A 24,054-nucleotide genomic window follows, 5' to 3' on the forward strand; every position below is an offset into this window, starting at 1 on the left:
GTACACACAGACACGTGCGTGCACCCTGAGGGATCTCGGCAGGAGGAAGTGCGCTTCCCCAGACCTCAGTGCCACAGCCTACCTCTGAGGGTTTTCTGGGTTTTCTCCTTTCCTGGGGTGGGATTCCGACTGGTTCTAGGGGGCCTTAGAGCCGTCCTTCACGGCTAGGGGCTTCAGCACCAGGGTCATCAGCCTGAGCGGGCAGCACCTCCTTGGACCTTTGCAGGAGCTTCCTCCTCAGCCCAGGGGCCAGTGGAGGGGCAGGAGCATCGCCCTCTGCACACCTCCCTCCCGAGTGGCCCCTTCAGGGAGGCCAGCCACCCTGGGCCGGGCGCGCCCCGGAAGTGGTGGAGGGCTGCGTTTCTCTGGTGAGCAGGAGGACTGAGCAGGACTTCCTCCCTTCCGCTCTCCCAAGTGCAATGACACGCAGACCAAGGCCCCCCCTTGCTCACCAGGAGTCCTTCTTTCTTCCCAGACCCCACCGGGTGCCCCCTCCTCCCAGGTCGCCTCCTGCTGCGCTCTCCCTGCCCTGTCGCAGTTTCCCACCAGCAGCGGCCAGTGGCCGGGGAGGCGCCTGCGCTGGCCATCCTCGTCACGTGGTCGGTTGGATAAATGGCTGTCATGTGACTCTACGGGTCCGGCCATTAGATCCGAGGGGTACGAAAGAAAAGCCTCACCTAGCTTCCAGGCCTAGTTTTCACGGCAGGATTAATTACCAGAGAATGTCCACGCCGGGGCTGGGAGGGAAGAAAGCAGATGTTTCCTCCACATTAGTGACCTAGCCCGTTTTTCTCTCCCTGTGCCTATTGTTCTTGTGGGTCTGGTGAGCACAACAGGAACTTGAGGAAGGGAGGAGGAAGGGCTGGAAGAATTCAAGGAACAAGACATACCCAGAAACCCCCACAACTGGAGCCCACCTTAGGCCGAGAGATGCACACCCACGGGCGAGGACTGGGGCATCCAGTGCCAACGTGGAGATTCCAGGACCGGAGAGGAGCCTGCAGCAGCCAGGCCCAGGGCCCAGGCCGGTATCCGGCCACAGGGAAAGCAGGCTGGTCCATTCTGTTTAAGGCTGTCTTCCAAACAAGTAGTCTTGTTATTCAGGCCTCCTAAATCTTTGGTGAATGGAACAATTGTCGGCTCCATGGCTTATTATTTTTCTCACCACCCTTTACCCATCCTGTTTACGGCCCCAGACTGTGACCCGCACAGTTCCACAGGAGCTGAAAACGCTCAGGTGTAAGGGTTCGGCCCTCAGTGACTAGTGCTGGGCGTTGCAAGGCAGTGGAGGATAGCCACCCCAAATCCTGCTCTTTGTCTTCTTTGTATGGCATCCTCCATTGAGGAAGGTGCTGCGGCCAACTCTGAAGACTGAGGGACGCTGGAACCACCCCACCCCTACCACATGGTGCCCTTGGTACTAGATGTTTCCTCGTGTCGGCCTCAGTAGCAAGACCGGGGGCCTCGGGAGCAGGTGGGTTGTATCCGTGAACACACCAGGGGATGGGGGCCCTAACCCCCTCCATCCTTCAGGTAGAGAAAAATCTCGGTGGAATTATTAAAAATCCAGCAACTAAGAAGAAATTTAGAAGCCCATATCTAGGAATCTGGTTGCTCAGAGGATCAGGAAGGATTGCAATTGGTTTAAAAGACAGAGTTTGGACTTGCTGTCAGAATAGGAATGTTGAGAATGTGTGATCCTGGGGCAGCAGAGGGTGACCTGTGGATTGAGCTGGAGAAACAGGGATTCCTGGGGAGAAAGGTTGAGGTAAGCAAGCCAGACTGGACGGACGCATTAGCATTCCCTTCTGGCAGCTCTTGAGCTGGGATCAGGAAAGACAGTGTGTCGAATTGCAGCCAGATCTTGGAAGGGACAGGATTCAAAAAGGATGAAGAGGACATCTCCCTCCACTAAGGGAGCAGGGATGGAGGAAATGACCAAAAGCCACGTTCTAAAGGGGAGAGATAAGGGTTTAACAAGAACCACAGCGGCCCAGCTAAGCTCCAAGCAGATGTGAGTAAGGGGATCTGATTACAGTTTTTCACAAGTTCATCTGTGAGTTTCATGGTGACGGAGGTATAGCTGGAGAAGTGAGCCTGGCCTGTACCTTGAGGAGCTTACGTAGGAAGACACTGGGATGGGAAAAGGGTCAGAAAAGTTGGGACACACTCAAGAGGCCCAGGCTTGGGAATCAGGGATGGTGTCTGGGCCCAAGTTAGATGTTAGGCTGGTGGAGGAAGGGCCCCCCCGATGGAATCACCCCACTCTGGGAAGTGAGGGGGCTGGATTGGTGTCTGCAGTGGAAACTTCAGAAAGATCCAGAGCTTCTTGGTTTCCTATTTCTCCATGAGGTGGTCCCTGCGAGGTGGACTCCAGAGGCATATATGGGGAGACTGAGGCTTACACCCTGAAGTACCAATAAAGGTTAAGGAAGCAAGACACTCTGACCCAGAAAACAGTGTTAACAGTACCCAAGCTTGAGAAAGAGCAGGACCAGCTTAAGGAGCCGGGTGAGACTGTTTCTATGCCTGAATGAATCAATGAGGACAACTGAGGCAAACAGCTGTCAGAGTCTCATCTCACTGCCACAAGGAGAGGGGATGCAATGCTTCTCAAAGCATTGTGGTAGTCACAGGGCTGTTGGCTACATTTTTCTGGATTCCCCCACTTCCAGGCACAAGGGAGGATTGTTCTTCCTGTTCTTAGAGTGGGGTGGGATCTCTGAGATCTCGGGCAACTTGTTATCTCTCTGATCTTTGATTTCATCATTCATGAATTGTGCACCTCCCTCCTAGACTAGATGTAAGAATGGAGCCTGAAGCTGCTCATAAAGACTTCAGCATGAGCCCTTGACAGTTGATGGCTGCTCTCCATCGCCATCAGGCAGGAAACAGAGTTTGTTTTCCTTCTTCCAGACCTTTTGAGTCACTGTAATACTTTCCATTTTCTCAGCTTCCTCTGTTTCAGGAGAAAAGAGGTGTAGTCAAGCAGGTACAAGCTGCTGCAGAAAATCCATGCTTTCCGTAAACAGGCTCCCACAGCCATCTGTGTCCATCTAAGCATTATTGTTCACCAACTTGTGCTTTTTAAATTTCTGCTTTTACTCAATAAGCAGTTCACCTCTGCCTGCTTGAGCCGTGGCTGTGCAAAGGACACTGGTGACCTAGATGCACTTGGGAAACGCAGTCTAGTCACCCTAGTCTAGTAGGGGATAGATGAGGAAAGAGGGCATGCAGCTAGGTCTGAGCACCCACAGGTACAGGCACCAAGGAGGCACTGAGCTGGTGACATCACCTTTGCCAGGGAAGACTCTGGAGGGCTTCTTGGAGGAGGTTTGGGCTTTGGGGGACGACCTAGGTCTTTACAGGTGGTGGAACCAAATGTTCCGGTAGAAGGAATGGCAAGAACAAACACCCAGACGCGTGCCGGTGGGTCATGGCATCAACACAATGACCAGTACTGTTGTTTCTGATTGAACACCATGTGTGTGTTCCTGGAGCCTGATGCTCTGCAAGATCCTGCACCATGACCAGCAGAGCTTCCTGGAAAGCTAGGCTGAGAAAGCCCCCCTCGAAGCCTGTGGGGCTGTGTCAGTGGAGCAGAACCCAAACCCTAATGATCCTGATAAACGTTCCTCCTCCATTCAACCCCCACCAACATCTGCCCCGTCCTTAGGTTAATGCTTTGCAGCCTTAAGCCTGGGAGTTCCTGATCCTTCCCTCAAGATGGAAGTCTCAGGGACCTTTTGCTTTTAATAGAGGCTATTTTCATCAAAATTAAAATCAGATCCGGTGTATAGCCTTCCTGATTAACCCACCATTTTAATACAGAAGGAACTGACTTCCCAGCTTCCCCATCTGCACTCACAGCTTCCCAGAAGTTTGACATTGACGAAGGCTCAGAGGTTCTTGGGGCCACTAAAGCAGCCATAACCAGCACAGAAGGGGGCAGTGGGCGCCATTCAGGTGTGTGGGTGCAGGGAGAAGAAACGGGTGGCCCCATGTGTCCTGCAAGTCGCCAAGCCTTGCTGTGTGATTGTGGGAAAACCTGCCCCAGATTCGTTCCAGAACTTTAGTGTGCTGGGGAAACCTGCATTATACCTGCATCATTCTATTAGAGGTGACTGAGTAAAACCAAACCCAGAACAACAAAAGTCAGGTCCTGTGTTCACCGAGCACCTCTTATACTCCAGGCTGCATGCTCAGGCCGAGGATGTGCTGGGTTTGGGGGTGCAGAAGGAGCAGCAGGGATGACCCAGCATGCAGAAGTCACTCAGGCCACATAGCCAGTTAGTGCCACGGCCTGTGTGACCCCGGAGACCCCAGAAGGTCTGGGCTTGGGCCACCCTCTGGGTTGGCGAGCGGAGAGGTGGCACTGAGGCCGAGGGTGGTGCCTTTTCTTCGGCTGACTTTTTCTTCTGTGTGATCTCAGGTTCCCTTTTGGGTGTATCTTAGATACTAGAGGGAGAGGGTGGTTGTAACTGGAGACCGGGTCCTCAGAATGGTGACTCAAAGCTGCAGAAGTGATGACAGCTGGGTCTCCTGGTCAGTGATCCCGGGGGTGTGGGGACAGGGGCAGGAGGAGCACGGCTTCCTGTCACCTCATCCTCAAAACAGCCCTTTGAAAACAGGATTATTGTCCTCATTTGATAAATGGAGAGACTGAGGCACAGGAAGTTTAGGTAACTGGTCCAAGTTAGCAGCGCCTAGACCCAAGCCTCCTCTGACTGCTCTGCCTGTGTCCCCTTGCCCCTGAAGGGGTTGAGAGTCTCTAGGTGCTGCACAGGCTCCTGGACCACTTGGGCCATGGCTGGGGGACCCCAGGAGGCAGTGCTGGGGGCATGTGCTTTTCTCCAGGCACTGACATTCCCCATGAGAAAAGGATCCTCCTTTATGCCTGAATGGGTGTTACTGTCACTGAGTTTCCTTAATTTTTTTTAATGTATTAGGAACAATGCTGGGCTGCTGTCCACCTCTTGGGAAACTGCTCTGCCCAGAGCATTGGGTTTGCCTTCGCTGGCTTCCAGGGCGGATCAGAACCACACTGACAAGGAAGCTCAGCTCCCCTTGGTACCGGAAGTGTGAGTCACGCATGGCAAACGGGGACCGAGGAAGGCTGCTTTTCTGGCCACCCCAGGTCGGCGTGCACATCTACCTGCTCAGCTTACTGGGGCAAACTAGAAACCCACAGAGGCTTTCTCACCAAGCAGCTGTGTCTGACATGTCTGTTTCTCTCCCCGTGGGGATCACAAAGAATGTGTGAGCCCCTTGTCAATGGCGAAGTGTCAGTTCTCCTGAGGAACGTGAAGAATTTGTTTGCTGCCTGGGAATGCTTTTGATCAGTGAGTGTCTCTTTTTCTGGGGCCTCCCTTGTTACCTGCTGATCGAGCATTAAGGGGAGAAGTCTCATTGAGGGAGTTGACTTAGTTTGAGGAGTCAGGGAAGGTTTCCCTGAAAAGGTGGCATTTGAGCTCACATTCGAAGGTTGGCCAAGGGTGGAAGAGGATGGGGAAGAAAGTGGTGGTAAGAGCGGTGCAGACGGAAGGCCTGCGGCTGGGAGGGCGGACCAGAGAAGACCCTGAGTCCGGAACCTGAAGGAAGGCCAGCTCGGGCTGGAAAGGAAACGGGTGGGACTGCGGGGTTGGCCGCCCAAGCTTCCCTGTGCCAGGACTCAGGGGGAAGCCTCTGGCACGAGCTGCAGCGCGAGATCCGGGGCTCTGTGAGCGTGGGCGCCGCCAGCAGCCTCCCTCCGAAGGGACAGGAGATGGCACTGTCGGCGCAGACTTCCCTGCTTTTGGAGCCGGGCATCGGCAGTCTCGGGGACCCTGGAGGACAAAGCCGGCAGAGCGGCTGCTTTTGATACCAGCAGGAGGGGACAGGGCCGGCCGAGCAGGGAGGGGCTGGCACCAGGCAGGAGCGGAGGGGGCAGGGTGAGAGCGCGCGAGACACTGCCTGGGGGCTCCCCAAACTATTACAAGAATGGAGGAGGCCCTGAAATCTCACCAAGCAGGAGCGATGGAGTAAAAAAAATACTGCTTTGGGACTGTTTTGCCCATAAACCAGAGGGCTGGGGAAACAGGTTCCATTCGGCCTCACCAACCATGAGAGTGCAGAACTCCCCCGTGCTCGCAGGACTGGCTGTCTGCCTGCAGAACAGCGTGATCAGGGTCCGCCTGGGGCGGGCCCAGGTGAGGAAGGCAGGGGTGCTCCCCAGCGCAGCCCTGCACATTAAGGATCACACCCCGTGCGGGGCCCCCTCTGTCCTCACCCCCTTCGGCCTCCTGCCTCCCTCTCAGGCTAGCCATCCCTCTGGGCTGGGCAGCACTTGGCAGTCCCTGGGGCTGTTCGCTGCATTTCCCTGTTTTTCCGCTGCTTCCAGGCACAAGGCAGGATTGTTCTCCCTGGTCTTATGGTGGGGTGGCGACGGGTCAGCTGTTGGAAATAGCACGTTGTTCCGAAGCCCTAGAATGTAATGCTGATTTAAGACTCTTTTCCCCCCCGCCGTGACCACATTCCACAGACCCGCTGCTCCATTATCCTGGGTCCAGGAGGGCAGACTACAGGAGCAGAACTGACCCGTGATGACGAGTATCGTGAGCAAGAAGTAAACTTCGTTGTTGCGAACCACTGGGATGTGGGGGGATGTTTGTTCCTGCAACGTAACCTAGGCCATCCTGCCTGATACAAGCAGAGCCCTTGGAAATCATGGTTCTCATTGTAGAGCACTGTGAAAGATGCATATTTTTTTATAAACTGTATTTTTATATAAACTAATTTCTTATATAAACTATAATTATTAGCAGTAATGCATATCACTTACTGAGCGCTTACTACAAGTCAGGCATTATACTAAGTCCTTTAGCAAATATTTTCTCGTTAACCCCACCACAGCCCTGTGAGGCATTATTGGCCTGTTGAATATAATTAGTCTCATCATCTGGATCAAGGGACTGAGGTTCTTGACTGAAGGTCAAGGTCATACCTACTAACTAGGTGGTGGAATTGAGATTCAAATGCTGGGTCCTCTGACCCAATAACCTTCACTCTTTCCACTATTAACCTGCTATTACCTAAAGCAGGACTAGGCCTATCAAGAAAAAAACCATGCATTTTAAGAACAAATGATCTCTTAAGAGGAAAAACATTAACATCTGCCTCTTTACTAACTTGAACCTGAAAGATAATCTTGGCAGGCCGAACAGAGATGCTCGCTCTCTGGTACGATGCTTGACAGGGCATCTTCGTTTTCTCCTCTGACCGGAATTTCTACCAGATAAACAGCGACAGGCACCAGAGGTGGAAGAAAAATTGTAAGAGGATAATTTTGTCTATCACTTACAATTTTTATGTGCAACTTGGGAAATCACTGGCATCCTGCATTTTTGCAATGGAATGGTCTGAGACGGCTCCCCTCCAGGGGTGGCTTTGAGGAAAGAGGACCCAAGCACCCCCTTGTTCATGCTGTCCTGAATTGTTGCCCTCCCTCCCCCTTCTAACCTGCTGACCCTTGTGGACCCAGCCCCACTGTCCCTGCAGTGGAAGCCCTCCCTGTCCCTCCAGGCTGGGCCCCATCACCCTGCTCTGATGTACAGAAGTGATCTGGGTGCGTGGGGTGGGGTCTCACTCCTTAGACACATGCTCCTTGAGGGCAAGAGCATGCTTCATTCTTTTTTTAATTACACCTTTTATTTTGCAATTGTAGAAAATAAGAGTTATTCATGTATCGTCTACCCAGTGTCCCTCACTGGCAACATCTTGCGAAAAATGTTAAATGTCGGCAAACAGATTAAACACTTAAATGCTATATATGTGAACACACACACACAGATTTAGCACACAACAAGCCAGGTTTCTACTGTGGGGTATAGGCTGCTAACTGTACAGCATTTTGTTGTACGAAATGCTGCTGCTTTTTTTCCTCCTCTTCAGTTATCACCACCAGGGTATTGACACTGAATATTTCCATCTCCACAGGCATATCTTCATTTTGCCCTTTTATAGCCACATCTACTTCCCTCCTTCCTCCACCTTCTCCTTAGTCCTTGGCATTATTAATCTAGTCTTCACTTCTAGAATTTCATCCTTTCAAGAGCATTCCATAAATGAAATCATACAGTATGAATTTTTTTTCATACTTTTTTTGCACTGAGCATAATCCTCTGGAGAGTCAGGTTGCTCCATGTATCAACAGTGTGTCCCTTTTGTTGGTTGATTATTCCGCGGTGTGGGTTACTGTAGTCTGTTGAACCTTTCAACTGTGGAAGTTCTCATTTGCTTCTTAACCACCAGCACCTCGTAGACAGGTATTTGCATGCAAAGTTAAGTCCTGAAGAGCAGCATTATTTGCAGTTAGGACTGTGGGCTCTGGAGTTTGACTCCTAGCTCCAGAACTTAACTATCCATGTGAATTTAAGCAAATAACTTCTGTCTGACTTCTCATCTGTAAAATGGGAATAATGATAGTGCCCATCTTGTATAGTTGCTATGAAAACTAAATGAATCAGTACTTGTTATGTGCTTAGCCCAAAGCTGGGCTGATGGCAAGAACTCAATTAAAACTAATAATATAGTATAATCTTTAATAATAAACATGCACGAAGAAACTGAATTGAAAAACCTAGCACAGGAAAATTCAAATTTGCAAAATATTTAAATCAGGAGTGATGGCATACTGTAAAAGGAATTATTCTTTCTTCCCAGAGCCATAATTTTTCTCTAAGTATCATGCTTTCCCAGACTCTTTGAGGCAGGAATATTTGAAAACAACCAAGTAGAGGCCACTGGTGCTGCTGGACCCCTTCTCACACAGTCCAAAGCCTCTCTGGGGCAAAGGTGAATTGATTCATTCAAACAGTATTTATTGAGCTCCCGAGCCCAGGCCAGGCACCGATCTAGGTGCCAGGGATGCAGCAGTAAACAAAACAGATAACCCACTGTCCTCATGGCAGGTCACACTGTAAAAGAGGAAGCCTTCTCTACCTCATCAGTGGTTAGGGAGAACAGGAGGGAAGACATGTGGTGAGGAGGCCTGGGCAACGTGGCCCTGTGCTTTAGTTTTAAAGAAATAGAGTTGGTTCTCAGCTGTTCGGCTTGACCAGGTATGGGTCTGCTGGCACTTGACAAGCCATCTGACCCTCTCCCTACCCCACCCCACATGCCCCTGGCTTGTCGATGTGACTCAGGGACATGCTGCCCGGCAGTCACAAATGATCACTGGGACCTGGGCTCTGAGTGGATCCTACTTGAAATGATGCCCACAGGAGCCAGCTTTGCTCTCATCATTCCCGGAGCCTGCCTGCGCCCGAGCCCGGCGACCGGTGGGGGAGCTGTCGTCCAGTTACTGAGCTGAGGTTTCCTTCAAGAGCCGCTAACTAACTGGCCCGTGACCTTGGCCTCATTAGCTTGGCATTCTCCACCTGAGCTGCCTGGATCCGGGCCAGTCAGGGAAACTAGCTCAGGCCCACAGGCTCCTGGGAGAGGTGTCAGGCAAAAATAGACCAGAGAGAGGCAGAGAATCCTTGAACGGGAGGGCCCGTGGAGGTCATGGGCTCCAGCATCCTGGCTCTGCAGATGGCGGCTGAGGCCAGGGAGGGCAAGGGGCCTGACCAAGGCCGTGCTGCCATTCGTGCAGACTGGGGATGAGCATGCGGGCCACCCAACTCCCAAAGGCATCCTCTTCCTGCGCCCGTGCCTCTCATCGGGCTGTGGTCAGGGAGGGATGGAAGCAGCCAGCAGGCAGTAAGAATTACAGATAATGGAACAATTCATCACAGGCCATTTGTTGTTTCTATATTTTTAAGAAGCACCCTCATTTTGCCCTTTTAATTTTTTTAAAAAGATAAAAAATGGTACATTAAGAGATAGTGTCACCTGGTAGGTAAAAGTGGGGACTCTGGAACTCCACTGAATTTGAATCCCAGCTCTCCTCCTTACTTGCTGTGTGTCTTTAAGCAAGCTACTTAATCTCTCTGTGCCTTGCTTCCCTCACCTGTAAAATGGGGATAACAATGGAGCCTAAGGCACAGTGGTGGTGTGATGTGGAACTCATCCATGAAGAGCCCTGTACCCAGGGTTGGCACCAAAGTGCACTGCACCCGTGCTGGTGGGGAATGCCAATCACATAGAAAGACTAAGAAGGAGAGCAGGAGCCCACCTGCTTCCCGGGCCTTTCCCCAAAAGGAACTGGTGTTAACAGTGCCCAGGGGTCCTTTCGGGCGATAACGCGTGCACAAGCCGGCACAAATGTATGCAAGCAGCTGTGTGCGTTGAGCAATATGCTTTGAGATACGGCGTTAGAGCACCCTACTCAGGTTCTGCTGCACCTCGTCTCGTCCAGTTGCTGAAATGCCTGGGCATCTTTTATAATCAGCTGGTTCAGATGTACCCCCTTCTTTTTAATGGCTATATGGTACTCCATCCTACGGATGGGCCTTTATACATTTAACCAGACCCGAGGAGTGGATGGCTGTAGCACTCGGGAGTGGCTCCATGTAGCTGAAATGGATGGAGTCATGGGAAACAAGGCCATGAGAAGAAGTGGGAAAATTGTCACGGGCTTGATTATTAGCTTGTGTGGCTTCATGCAAATGATATATTTCATTCATGGGTTGAGTACCAACTGTTTGCCTCACAATAACTTGCTCGGATCGCTTTACATTCAAATCCCACTTACAGTGAAGCCCAGAGGTGAAGTTTGTTCCCCCAGGTCATAGCACTCGTGGAAAGTGGGAGATACTTATTAAAACCTGGGCCTCTTCTCTCTCAGCTGCCCCCCACCCCACCCCCTCTCCCCAGGTTGCTGTTATGGACCTAGAGATGGATTTACGGAAGAAAGTTTCAGCACGGGGCTGGCTTGCATTCTAGCTGGTACACACCCCTCACCCTTCCTGGCATGTCACACCTGTTCTGAGCAGTCCAACCACTCAAGCTTTTATTCAGCTCCTGCCCTTTGCTGCCTGCACTTAGCTTTCCTGCATTCCTTAGCCAGCTCTTACTTTTCCCCCAAATTTTCATTTGGAAAAACTGCCAATCTTGCAAAAAATTTGGAGGAATGATCCCACAAACCCTTGTATACCTTTGCCCTACAATCATCATTGGTTAACGTTTTGTCACGCTTTACTATTACTTTTAGTATTACCATTAATATTTTTGCTGAACCATTTGAGAGTAAATCACAGGTATTTTCACAATTGACCCTAAATGGTTCCACGTCTGTCTCCTAGGCAGAGACATTCTCTTAGATAACTCCAGTAGTATTATCAAATTCAGGACTTTATATTCTGTAATAATATTACAGGGTTGCTTGATTTAGTAAACTAAAATACAGGACGCCCAGTTAAATGTGGATTTATTTAACTGGGCGTCCTGTATTTTATCTGACAACCCTCTATCATTATCTACTGCTTAGTCCATACCTGAGTTTTGCCCTTTGTGCCAATGTCATCTAGAGCAATTTTTTCTCTAGTCCAGTACCACACGTTGTGTTTAGTTGTGTTGCTCCTAAGCGAGTTTTGGCACCTGGTACTGACCATTTTGCTTTTGTCATGCCACTGGATCCCTTTTTCTACGATTGTGGAGACCCAGCTACTGCTGTCTGAGATAATCCTGTCTGTATCGTATAACACAGGCACCACTGTGTAATGTGGTCTAGGCATGGGGCAGAGTAAGCCGGGGATGAAGGATGGGAAGGGGTTGGCACGCCCAACCTTTTGGGAGGGGCACTGCTGGCAGTGAGTGTGCCTGCCCAATGGGAATCCTTCTAGCCATCTTCAGCTCTCCCCTGTAACAGGGTCGACAGTAGGGTAAGGGTTATTTGTCGATCCTTGAACCAATCACCCAAGCTGGGAGCTGGGACTGGAGAGGGGATAAAATACGCAGCTTAGTGCACCTGAGCAGACCCGGAAACAGACTCTGCCTTTGACGGGAAGACCAGCCGGCATATACAGGGAGGGGACCGATTGTTGTTGGGCGTCTTTGGAGACGCCAGCCCACATTCCCTCCCAGCTGGCTCAGGAAGCAGAGGTGAGGATGGACCACAGACTCCATATCCAAGGGGTTACAGTGTGTTTTTCTTCCCATTACACATGAAACCTAGATGTTTACTGGGGCCCTTAAAGTAGCTTTATCGTTTGTGGAAATTAATAAAGGGAAACCTCACTGACATGAGTCAGGAGGCCAGCAGGGGGAGCTCTCATGCCCCACTACTTGCAGTCCTTTAAAGACCCAACTGGAAGAGAGGGACCTTGCCAGGCAAGACTGCTTTACAACCCAGCAGGAGGAAGGAAGATTTTCCTCCTCCCCCAGCAACTTTTACCCAGCCAATGAGAGAGACTATTACAACTCAGCCAATGAAAAGCCTCTATACTTGGAACTGCCAGTTTACTCCCCTGGACTTTTTGTTCACAGCAGCCTTACAAATCTCCACCTCCGTTTAGAAAACTGCCATTCTGCCCCTTTGTCCTCCAGTTTTGCCTTAGCTTGCTTTCCTCAATTGCAACTCTGCTATTCCTGAGCAAATCCATTTTTGCTGATAAAATGATTTTGAAGGTAAACACCTTCATCTTACAACTGAGCACAAAATACCTGCATTTTCATTGAACTTCTGTGGAAGACACAAGAAATTGATAAGTAGTTGCCTCTGAGGAAGGAAACTGGAGGTAGGGAGCAAGTCTAGGAGAGAGATTTGGTTTTCATTTTATACACTTTTGAATTTTGTAACAAGGACTATTATTACTTGGTCAAAAAGAAGTATTTTGTAATTGACTTAACCAAGGGCACTCAGTACCAGGAGGCAGGCAGGGATCAAGCCCAGATCTGCAGCTGTGTGCCCGAGCTCATTCCCGGCACCATGAGAGGTTATGTAAATGTGCCATTTTAACCTGAATCCATGCACTTAGGTATTGCTGGAACCTAACAGAAGTAGCTGAAATCCAAGGAAGACAGATGCCTATACTTGTAGCACAGAAATGACATTCTCAGGGGCCTGCTGGGATCTGAGCTGCTTTCAAAAGGCAGAAAAGTCTCTAAGGCTGGTGTTAGGCTGGAGAAAGGAAAAACAAGGACATGCAAACAGAACAGAGAGATGCCATAGGGGGAGAACAGACCAGACCCCAAGGTCCGTGCCATATATGGAAAGGGGACAGCTCACCCTGAATTCCATCCTGATGTGCCAACTAAGACCCGGATGTCAGCCTCCTCCCTCCTGGAAGGAAAGAAGCTTCTAGTTGTCTATTATGTCACCTTTAGCCAATCATACCTCTCCACACCCCCTAGGATAGCTTGCCCACTCCTCCCCCTCCTAACCCCTTATAAGCCCCCCACCTCCCCAACTGGGTGTGACTTCTCTGGCCTCTGACAATAAGGCTACAGAACCTCACCCCGGGGTATTTAAATAAATTACCTGGCCCTTTGTTGCCTCTCTTTGCCTGCTTATTTCGGCTAGAATTTACATTACAGTTGGAGCACGTGACATTCCTTAGAGACTTCCTGGACACAGTCCTGAGGCAAAAACCATCTGGGTCCTTGGAAACTACAGCTGTGACCTTGTGAGGTCACTCAGCCTCTCCAAGCCTTGATTCCTTCATCAGGAAAAAAAATGGGACCATAATATTTGCTGTCCTGTGGCTCAGCATTGTCTTGGATCTAGCAAACTCCCCAAAGGTGAGGTGTCCGACCACAGGAAGCCCTTGGGACCTCCAGCCAGCTTGTTGCGGGATGATGGCAGGTGGCTGGCTCTTGGTGTCCTGTGGCAGAACACAGTGATGAGATTGGCTCTCGGTAGGGACTCTAGAGGGTGGCAGAGTGTATGGCTTTGGGTAGTCCTCTCTCTTCCTCACCTGTAGAGTAGGGGCCCAGCTGGTGCTCTGCCAGCCCTGGCATTCTAGGGTTCAGGGCACCTCTGGGCTGAGCATTCACATGGGAGCCCCTCCTGTGTCCCCTCACACTGTCCTCCCTAGCCTGCCCAGTTCCAGGAGAGGCGGTGGCCCCAGAAGAAAGCCCCAGGGATGGCTGCAGAGCTGGGCAGGGATGTCTGGCACAGCCATCTCCGTCCCTCCTCTGTCCCTTCCCCTTCTCACTGGAGACTGTGCCATGTCTGTCTCCTCGGCGGCTGTCTCAGGAGTGTTGGTAACCGGAGATTCTTAACGCAGAACCTGGCTCCCCAACCACACCCCCAAGCAGAAAAATTTCAGGCCAAAGCAACTTCCCAACTTGGCGGGAAGCTACCTGCCTGGTTAGAGATGGGACGGCGGTCTGGACGCAGAGCCGGTCCCCGGGCTCTACAGCACACCTGCGCCTGGACCCCAGCCCCCTTCCCTCTGGGCCTCGCCTCCCTCCCTCCCCGCGAAGCTTTTCTCTGGCTCTCGGCCGCTAGGGGCAGGGGCGCGCCTCTTGGCTGCCCCTCCCCTCCCTCCTGTTCCGGGGTCTCCATCCTGCCGCCTTCCCAGCCTCCCAGGCCCCCCTCTTCTCCCAAGCTCGAGCTTTCTGCTCTGAGCAGCAAAACGGCTGTCCTGTTCCTCCGGTACCGCTTCAACTCTCAGCTGCCAGGTGAGCGTCATCACGTTCCATTTCACAACAGGGGGAATGGAGACCTAAACAAGTCCAGTCATTTCCCCGGAGTCACACAGCTAGGAAGCTGCGGAGCCCCGATTCCAGCGCCGGTCAACAGCAGGAGTCCTTGTCCCATAGCACAGTCCTGGCTCCCTGTGTCCCCGCAGGCCCCTGGGAACCCCTGCCTGATGCGTGTGGCCAAGTTAGGTGCATGCTTGGCTCCCTCCTCAAGAGCAAGGAACAGGCATTATTCACCTTCGCCTCCCCAGGGCCAGGCAAGGACTGAACCCAGCAAACGCCAGCTGAAGGGACCAGGCGTGGTCAGAAGGGACGTGGGTGGAGCAGAGAAGCTGCTTGGCGCCCCCTGAGCCATGCTTTACAGGGTCCTTGCCCCACCGTCGGAGGGGCACAGCAGGTCAAGGTGCCCTCGGGGGCTGGCTTTCTGGCTCCAGGGGGCTACAGGCCACGGTTTAATTTTCCAGCAACATCTGTGTGAACGCAGGCCTGCAGCGTGTTTAGGGCTGTCAAGGCGGGGCCCTTGCTGGGTCTCCACCACGCCGTCTCCTGCCTCCCCCCCGCCCCACCTATCTGAACCCACCAGGTATCTGGAAACAGATGTAGATCATGTTTAAAATATCTGATGAAATGGAGTGGAAGTCACTCCTGCGTCATGGAAAATAAAAGTTCTCCCAAGACTGCCTCCTGGTTTCCTGCTCCCTTCCCTCTTCGCCTCCCCTCCTACCTGGTTTCTGTTCCAAACCTGGATTGTTTGGAGAGGGGTGGGCAGCTGCCGGGCAGTCGTGATTGACTTGAATGGGTGGAAGAGGAAATCCTTCCCTGTAGAACCCTAAACAAAAATACTACTTACCTTTGTCCAGAAGACAAACAGTTAGTATAGTAATAGACACAGCGTGTTTCAGTTAACATATAGTGCTGAAGCACTGCGTGGCATTTTGTACCTCAGCCCCTTATACTCGTGTTATTCATAACTGGTGTCAGGTAGCTCTGGTGTACGAGTGCCTACTCTGCCACTTCTTGGCTGTGTGACCGTGAGCAAGTCACTTAACTTCTCTGAGCATCAGACTTCATCTGTAAAATGTCAAGAATGACGGTTCTCTTGCAACCTCTTTCCAAATGTTGTTGCTATCAGAATCAAGTGAAATGTGAAATGAGCATACAGACGTGCTGTGTAAAGCCTACAACTGCATACTTGTCACATATTACCACTGTTATGTACCCCACCCCACTCCAACTAATTTTCACTTGCCTCTCATCAACTCCAAACCTAATTCTCTAATCTTGCTCTGTTGTTCTCCCCATCCTCTGAATATATCCTACACGTTTTTAAATCTTTGGGTCTTTACTGGTTGAGAAGGAGCGAAAGACAGTAAAGCCTCCGAAATGAAATTTATTGCTGTTAAAAGCAAGAGCAAGACCACCTGAGTTAGAAACCCAGCTCCAACTATCAACTGCTGTGAGTCCTCCAGCAAGTTACTTTCCCTGTTTCCCAAGAAACAGTGCCTTGGTTTCCCCATTTGAAAAATGGGACAAATAGTAGTTATCCCATAGGACAGCTGTGAGAAAGGAATCCATTAACCCACACAAAGGACTTGGAACATTGTGTGACACGTGGTGGACTCTTAATCAGCCCTCCACCTCTTTGGCTCTTGGCTTTGATCATATTGGTCAGGAGAATGAGTACGCACAGGAAGAGGACTAAAGGACAGGGGAAGGAAAAAGTGAGCTGGAAAAGGAGAGCAGGGGAGAGGAGAGGAGAAAGGCTGGCAGGTGGAGTTTTGAGAAGGTATTTAGAGCGATTTAGGTGAGGAGAGAGACCGGGAGCGGCGAGAAGCTACGCTATGTGAAATGAAGGAGAGAGATTGACTCTGTTAAAGGTCAGTGAATTTCTTGATTATGTACAAGATACGGTCCTTGTTATTGAAAGTTCATAAATCTAGGCAGGAAGGCAAAGTAAACGTGTAGGGAAGCTCAGGGCAAGAGGGAAATGGTTCGCTGCAGCACCGTATGCAATCTCTCAAGGTAGCGAAAGATTAAATGTCAAATTGGCATGAGGGGAAATAAAAAAGGAGAATTTGGAGAAGGGCAAGACCTCGGTGGGACCCCGTAATAGCTACGGCACCAGCTTAGGGGGATGCGAGTCGAGCAAAGTCCTGGAGAATGGTTAGGACCCTGCTCCCTGCTTTTTGTGCTGTAAAACTTGTTGTTGGATTCATTTTCCATTTTGACTGAAACTAACTCTGGGTCCGGGCCCTGGCATGTTTATAAATGTCTTCGTTTTCCTATTTTATAAACGATTTTTAGCTAGGCATGAAAGTGTATGTTCCAAATACTCGGCCACAGAAGTTTCAAGGAATTGTTCCCTGGTCTTTTACCATTCACTGTTGCTATGCAATTTCTGGCCCTGTCCAAATAATGACTTTCTTTGTAGGTAACCTGCTTTCTTATCTTTAAAATCTATTCGGACTTCCTCTTCCTCAAGGTGCTTGCATAGTTCATCAGGATGAGTTGTTCTTCATTCATAGCCCATTTAATCTGAAGGTTTGTGGGGGGTTTTCAGCCTGGGGAGATTTTCTTTTATTCTTCCTTAATTTCTGTTAAGACAGGTATTAGAATCTCTAGATCTTAACTTTTATTTTTATTTGATTTGATTTTTTCTATTTTCCATATTCTCCTAATTCTTTATACATCTATGCTCATTATGTTATCTAGTCCACTTTCTTTTTAATAATTGCCTGTTTCTCAGACTTGGTTTGGGTTCTCCAAAAGCAAACGCTTAAATATAATTTGAGTTCAAATGGCTTCTTTGGGAGGTGATTCCAGGAACCACCTATCAGGGAGTGGGGAAGTGAGATGGGCAAGGGAAGGCAGCCAATGAACGGAGCCTTACTGAGCCAGTTACCATAGTTAATCATGCCGGGTACCCTGGAAGCCAGTGTAGAACATGTCTCAGAATTATTCCACCCAAGGGGTGAGGGAGCTGGGGTAGTTATACCAATTCCCTTTGGTCATTGCTTGAAGGCTGCTTCTAGTACAGAGGGTGTCAATTCCTCAGTCCTTCAAGCATGCCACACAGTTGACAAAGACGAGGCTGGAGGCTCAAAGAAATGCAGGCATTGGTAGTTGACTCAGTGCACTGTGAACAAAAGTGGGTATGGTGGTGGCACGTCTACTATGTCGTCTTTCGTGGGTGCGTTATTCAACCCATATTCTTCTGAGGACATTGAATAACGTCTATTAAATTTCCATTTCCTGGAATGCCGATCCATCTTCTGTAGAACTTGGTGCTTCTCCTTAAGGATTTTGTTTTTAATGATTTCAGGGAAATTTGTTGCATCACTGCAGCCAATGATGAGGAAGAGAAAAAGTGGGAGAACATGTTCTAGAAGCTATCTTTTGGGACTAGGAAGCCTGAGGTTATTCCTAGGTTCTATCAGCTGCCTGAGGCACTGCCTGTCTCTTGTCCCTCCCACCCCCCAGGCACTAGACACGTTGCTCTGGTCTGGGGCCAAGTGCTGCTGGGAAAGCGACAGGGTCAACCTGCCTCCTGTTTTAGAGCCAGTTCTCCAACAACCACTCTGATCATGACCCCAAGACCTTATCCTGCTCCTCAGATCCATTGCCTCCAACTTAGAAAACCAAGAAAAACTAGCAATATTCACAGCCTGCCCCTTCTGCATATGTTTTAGGCTGTGCCTCCCCCCAACAAACCGATTCTATATGCTTTCTGTCCTGAGATTCATCAACATTAGTGGTCCACTAATGCCACTCAGTTTTCGAGCTTTATTATGAGTCTACTGTTTTTAAATATTTCTTTTCTGTCATTGCTAGAGATTGAGAATGAAAGTAGTAGTAAAACCATGTGCTGTCTACCATCTTAATCAAACCCCCAAGAAAGTTAATTCTAAAAGCTGTTGCTGAGTGTTATGAAATTACCCCCCCACCAACACACCCTTGACATTTTATCAAGAGCCCCTGGTAAGGATTTGGATGTCAGACTAATGTTTCCTTTTAACATGACCTGTTGATGATCTGCATTAAGGGGGGGTATATTTTCCAACAATGGCTGAGACAATGGCTGCCATCCCACTCCTCTTAAGAAGCCCAAATTTGCCCATATGAGGAGACAGTTCCTCTACATGTGGGCCTTCCATCAGGGCTGCTTGGATTTCCTTCTGGCATTGAATCTAAGTTTCAAGAGTGCGTGTTCCAAGAAACCAAAAATGGAAACAGATGTCTCTTAAGATGACCCAGAGCCAGCAGTGCCACTTCTGCTGTTGTCTGTTGGTCAAGGTAGTCATCCAATTCAAGGGGAAGGAACATAGATGCCCACCTCTCAATAAGAGTATAAAACAAATTGTGGCCATGGCGAATATGCCAGAAACATCTCCTGGGTATCAGGCACCTTCAATGCTCTGTAAATGCACTCTAGTACAAGATAGAGGGTCCACTGTCATGGAACTTATATTCCATATTATTGTTTTGCTATATGCACATGCAATGTGTGTCCCCAGCTAGCCTGAAAGTACCTTCCATAGCAAGGTTTTGTCCTATTTACCTTTCTGTTCTTGACACTTGTCACACCGACTGGCATGTAGTTAATGAATGGGAAATTTTGCTGAATTAATTACACTGTGTGAAATAATATCATAAGAAAACACTTTGTAAATTGCAAATCACAATTCAAATATAAGAATTATACTTATTCATTTAAGCTTTTAATCATTATTTACTCTGTACCAGCCACTTTTCTATGCCTATTAATACAGAGATAATATGACAGAGGTCCTGCCTCCAAGCCACTTATGGAGTAGATACTAATATTACCTATTTCCTTGAAAGTCAGAGAATATTACTCTTAAGAAATTAGCTCAATGACAGCTAAATAATGTAGTGTATTTAAAATGTATGGCCTGAGAAGCACCTCCAGAATGGCAGAGTAAGGAACTCTGAATATTTGCTTCTTTATAAGCACAGTGAGAATACTGGAAAAATTTGTCAAAAGTTCGACTTTCTAGAACTCTGGAAATTAACCAAAGTCTTGTAACAACCTTGACTATTCATTCAAGAAAAAACAGCTAAGTCTAAGTTAGAACAATGAGCTTTGTGCTGTTTTAACTTGTTCAATTCCTATCTACCTTCCCCAGCTCCATGATAACCTTGAAAACCAGCAGCTTGTAATCATAATAGTCATGAAAAACAGCAACCCAACAGCCACTGGAGGAGGCAGAATGGGTTTGGAGCAATGCAAAGAATTGTCACTTGACCTGCCTGGCAGCTTCTAGGGAAAGAATTATGCACAGAGTTTGTCTTTATTTGACCTAACTCATAGCTCACTAGTGAGAAAAGCCCTCTCCCCTGGGAGATCATTGAAACAATCAGTGGCAACTGTTTAACATCACAGCTGCCAGAGGTGGTGATATCAGTTGGGGTAAACAAGAGGCTGATCCAAAAACTTCAAAGGGAAATTTAGGGAATGAGGTATTCATAGGGGGCTTTAAAAAGTCCTGACACAAAAAAAGAAAAAGCTCTGACATCATCCTGGGACTCCAGAAGGCCATCGGCATGTGCAGAACTGTGTACATTCCTGGAAAAGACCTGAGAAGGCCCTTATCTCTGGCTAACCAACCAGGAATTGGATGCTAAGGCAGAGCTGTAAACCACACTGTGGAGCATTGAAGGTGCACCCAAGGATACAGCAAAGAGCCCTTCAGCATAGGATGGGAAACTTACTGGTTTAAAGTACTTAGGAAATCACCTCTAGCTGCTAGGATGGGTTAGCCACCTACCGGAAATTTCATGGGCACACATAACAAAGAACAGACTTTACAGAATTGGTCCAGAAAAAGTCATTCAGCAAATGAACAGCAGCAACTCCAACAAATACAATGATGACAACAAACAGTAACAACGTCAAACCCTAGAGGGGGAGGGACTCTGATTTTCAGATATGCCGCTTACATTATATTAAAGCCCAGTTTTCAGCAACAAAATTATGAGACTTGCAAACCAACCAACAGGAAAGTCTAGCCCATACACAGGAAAAAGGGCAATCAACAGAAATGGTCCCTGGGGAAGCCCAGATGTTGGAGTTACTGTCAGTTTTAAGTCAGCTGTTATAAATATGCTCAAAGAACTAAAGAAAACTATGTCCAAAAATTAAGGGAAACTATGAGAATGACGCCTCACCAAACAGAGAATGTCAACTAAAGAAATAGAATCTGTATTTTTAAAAGAACTGAATAGAAATTGTGGAGTTGAAAAGTACAATAACTGAAATGAAAAATTCACTAGATGGGCTCAATAGCAGATCTGAGTAGGGAGGAGAGATGAAGAGTAGCAGGAAAGGTAACCAAATAGGTAGGTAGAAACGATAGTATACATGTTTTTGTTTGCAACACTTTTCTTTTCCTATCTGACTTAAAAGATAATTGCATAAAGCAATAGTTATCCAACTGTATTGGTAGACTTATAATGCATAAAAATGTAATTTGTACGACAATCATAGCACAAAGGAGGAGAGACAGAGCAAAACTATACTGGAGCACAGCTTCTGTATACTTTTAAAATTAAATCCATTCTAATCTGAACTAGATTGTTGTAAAGATGTTAATTGTAATCCTCAGAGCAACTCCTAAAAAATAACTTTGAAAGTATAGCAGAAAAAAAACAAGGGAATTACAATGATATAGCAGAACGCTGATGGACAGTGACTGCAGTGGGGTGTGTGGGGTACTTGATAACATGGGTGAATGTTGTAACCTCAGTGTTGCTCATGTGAAACCTTCATAAGATTGTATATCAATGATACTTTAATTAATAAAAACCCACTTAGGAGTCCACACACACACACACACAAAAAGATACAATAGAAAATGTACATCAAGCACATGAAAAGATGCTAAGCATCATTAATCATTAGGGAAGTGAAAATCAAAACCACAGTGAGATAATGCTTCACACCCATTAGGAAAAAGGAAAAACAATAACAAACACTGGTGAGGATGTGGAGAAATTAGAATCCTCTTACACTTTTGGTGGGAATGTAAAATGATATAGCTGTGTTAGAAAGCAGTTTCACAATTGCTTAGTTAAACATACAGTTATATGACTTGCAAGTTCCACTCCAATAGAAATGGAAACATATGTCCACACAAAAATTTGTACACAAATGTACATGGCACCATTATTCATAACAGCTAAAAAAGGGGGACAACCTGAATGTCCATCAGCTGATGGGTGAATGAATAAACTGTGGTATATACATACAATCGGATCTTATTTAGCCTTAATAAGGAATGAAATCCTAATATAGCTACACCATGGATGAACCTTGAAAACATCACATTAAGTGAAATAAGCCAGACACAAAAAGGCATATATATAATAATTATTTTATTCTGTACCTGTATGTAACATATACAACATCTATTGTATGATTCCACTTATATGAGGCACATGGAATAGTCAAATAACATAAATCAGGAAACAGAACTGTGGTTCCCAGGGTTGGTGGGGGGTATTGTGTAATGGGGATAGAGTTTCAGGGATGATGAAAAAATTGTGTAAGTGCACAGCAGTGATGGTTGCACAATAATAGAAATGTGCTTGGTGCCACTGAACTGTACACTTAAAAATGATTAAAATGGTAAGTCTTATGCATATTTTACCATGGTAAAAAAAGTTAGAAGAATTACACAGGGGAAAAAAAGAAGGAATGAAGTGTTGATACATGCTACAATGGGCATGAACCTTAAAAGCATGCTAAGTGAAAGAAGCCAGTCACAGATAATTATATAGCGAACAATTCCATTTATGTGAAATGTCTGGCATAGGCAAACCCATAAAGATAGAAGACGGTGGTTGGAGAGTGATGCTGGCTTCCTCTGTGGGCTGATGAAAACGTTCTGGAGTCAGACAGGGTAATGGTTGCAACTCTGTGACTGCACGAAACACCACTGAACTGTGCACTTTTAAAGGACAAGTTTTGTGGTTCGGAAATTTCATCTCAATAAAGCTGTTATAAAAAATGTTCAGCCCCCCTTGACTTGATTTACGTAACTTAAAACCGGAGAGACCAATGTAAAGGAAGGCAGGACGATGGGAAATTAAAGGATTGGTTTATGCGGAAAAGGACATCCCCAGTCCAATGCCTTAACAGTGTACCTTTGAGTTATAAAAGTAGTATTCGTTAACAAAAAATTAAAGATAATATAGAGATATGACTTAAAAGCCTCCTAACGCTCCCTCCGCAGAGGTATCAGGTATTAAAATAACTTTAATTTTACTGTTAAAATATTGTCATTTTCTGTATCTACTGGGGCATTTTGGCCTCACGCAAAGCTGCCAGACCCGGTGGATGCACGCAGGGATGGATCCCCTGGAAAGGTGTGATGAGCTCAAGATCCCAGAGCTCCAAGGTCAGAAGCGAACCTACAGCCTCACCAGAGCACTGCACTTGAAAGAGGCAGCTCGAGTCGTTTCTCCTCAAGCACTGTGGTACCTCGTCCCCGGGACCAGAGCTCCCCAAGGCCGGTGGGCCCCTCTCTGTGGGCCTACTTGAGGCCTGACTTGTGACTGGACGAGCTTAGGTGTCCAGAACCAATCACTGTGAAGTTGGAGCTCCCATTGGCCAGGCCTGAGTCCCATGCTCCAGCTCTGGGGGCGGTGGGAGGGACAGCGTCCTACCCAAACCACCCTGACAGAATGAGGAGAAATCGTTCCCAAAAGGAGATCTGGGTAGTGTTTCCAAAAGAGGCTGGAATGAATGTATCTGGACAAGCAGAAGCAAGAAATATCCACTATAATAACACTTTAGTATCCTTCCATGTAGGTAAGTAGATAGGGAGATAGACTAGGTAGGTAGATAGATGATGATGATAGATAGATAGATAGATAGATAGATAGATAGATAGATAGATAGATAGATAGATAGATAGATAGATAGATAGATAGATATGAAGGGCTGGAACTAGAGAATAAACACATCCATATATGTATATACAGAAATATCTTTATTTCACAATAATATACCATACTGTAATCTACTTTGTTTCTTTCCACAGTGTATTGAGGACATATTGATATGTATCTGATGACTCTGCTGGTCCTTCCTTATCAGTGCACACAGATCTACTCGTTCTTTTTAAACACCTCCATACTGTCTGTTGTTTAGATGTACCCTATTTTACTTAATCCTTCTGTTGATGGACATGTGGGTTGCCTGCCTACAGTTGTTCAGGATCACAAACACCGCTGTGGGAACCATCTTGCGTGTACACCCTATTAAGTATGTATGTAAGTATTTCAGTAGCATGGATTTTTCTATACTATGAAATTTCTGGGTTAAAGGGCATATTCCTTTCTAATGTTCATAATCCTCCTTGGCTCTTTATACTATTGCCCCTCTTCCTCCTGCCTGTCTTCCTCTCTCTAGACAAGACCAGGCTCCAGGTATAGGAGGCAGATGGAGCTGTCAGGGAATTCCAG

The sequence above is a fragment of the Manis pentadactyla genome, chromosome 10 (assembly GCF_030020395.1).
Source record: "Manis pentadactyla isolate mManPen7 chromosome 10, mManPen7.hap1, whole genome shotgun sequence".
NCBI lineage: Eukaryota > Metazoa > Chordata > Mammalia > Pholidota > Manidae > Manis > Manis pentadactyla.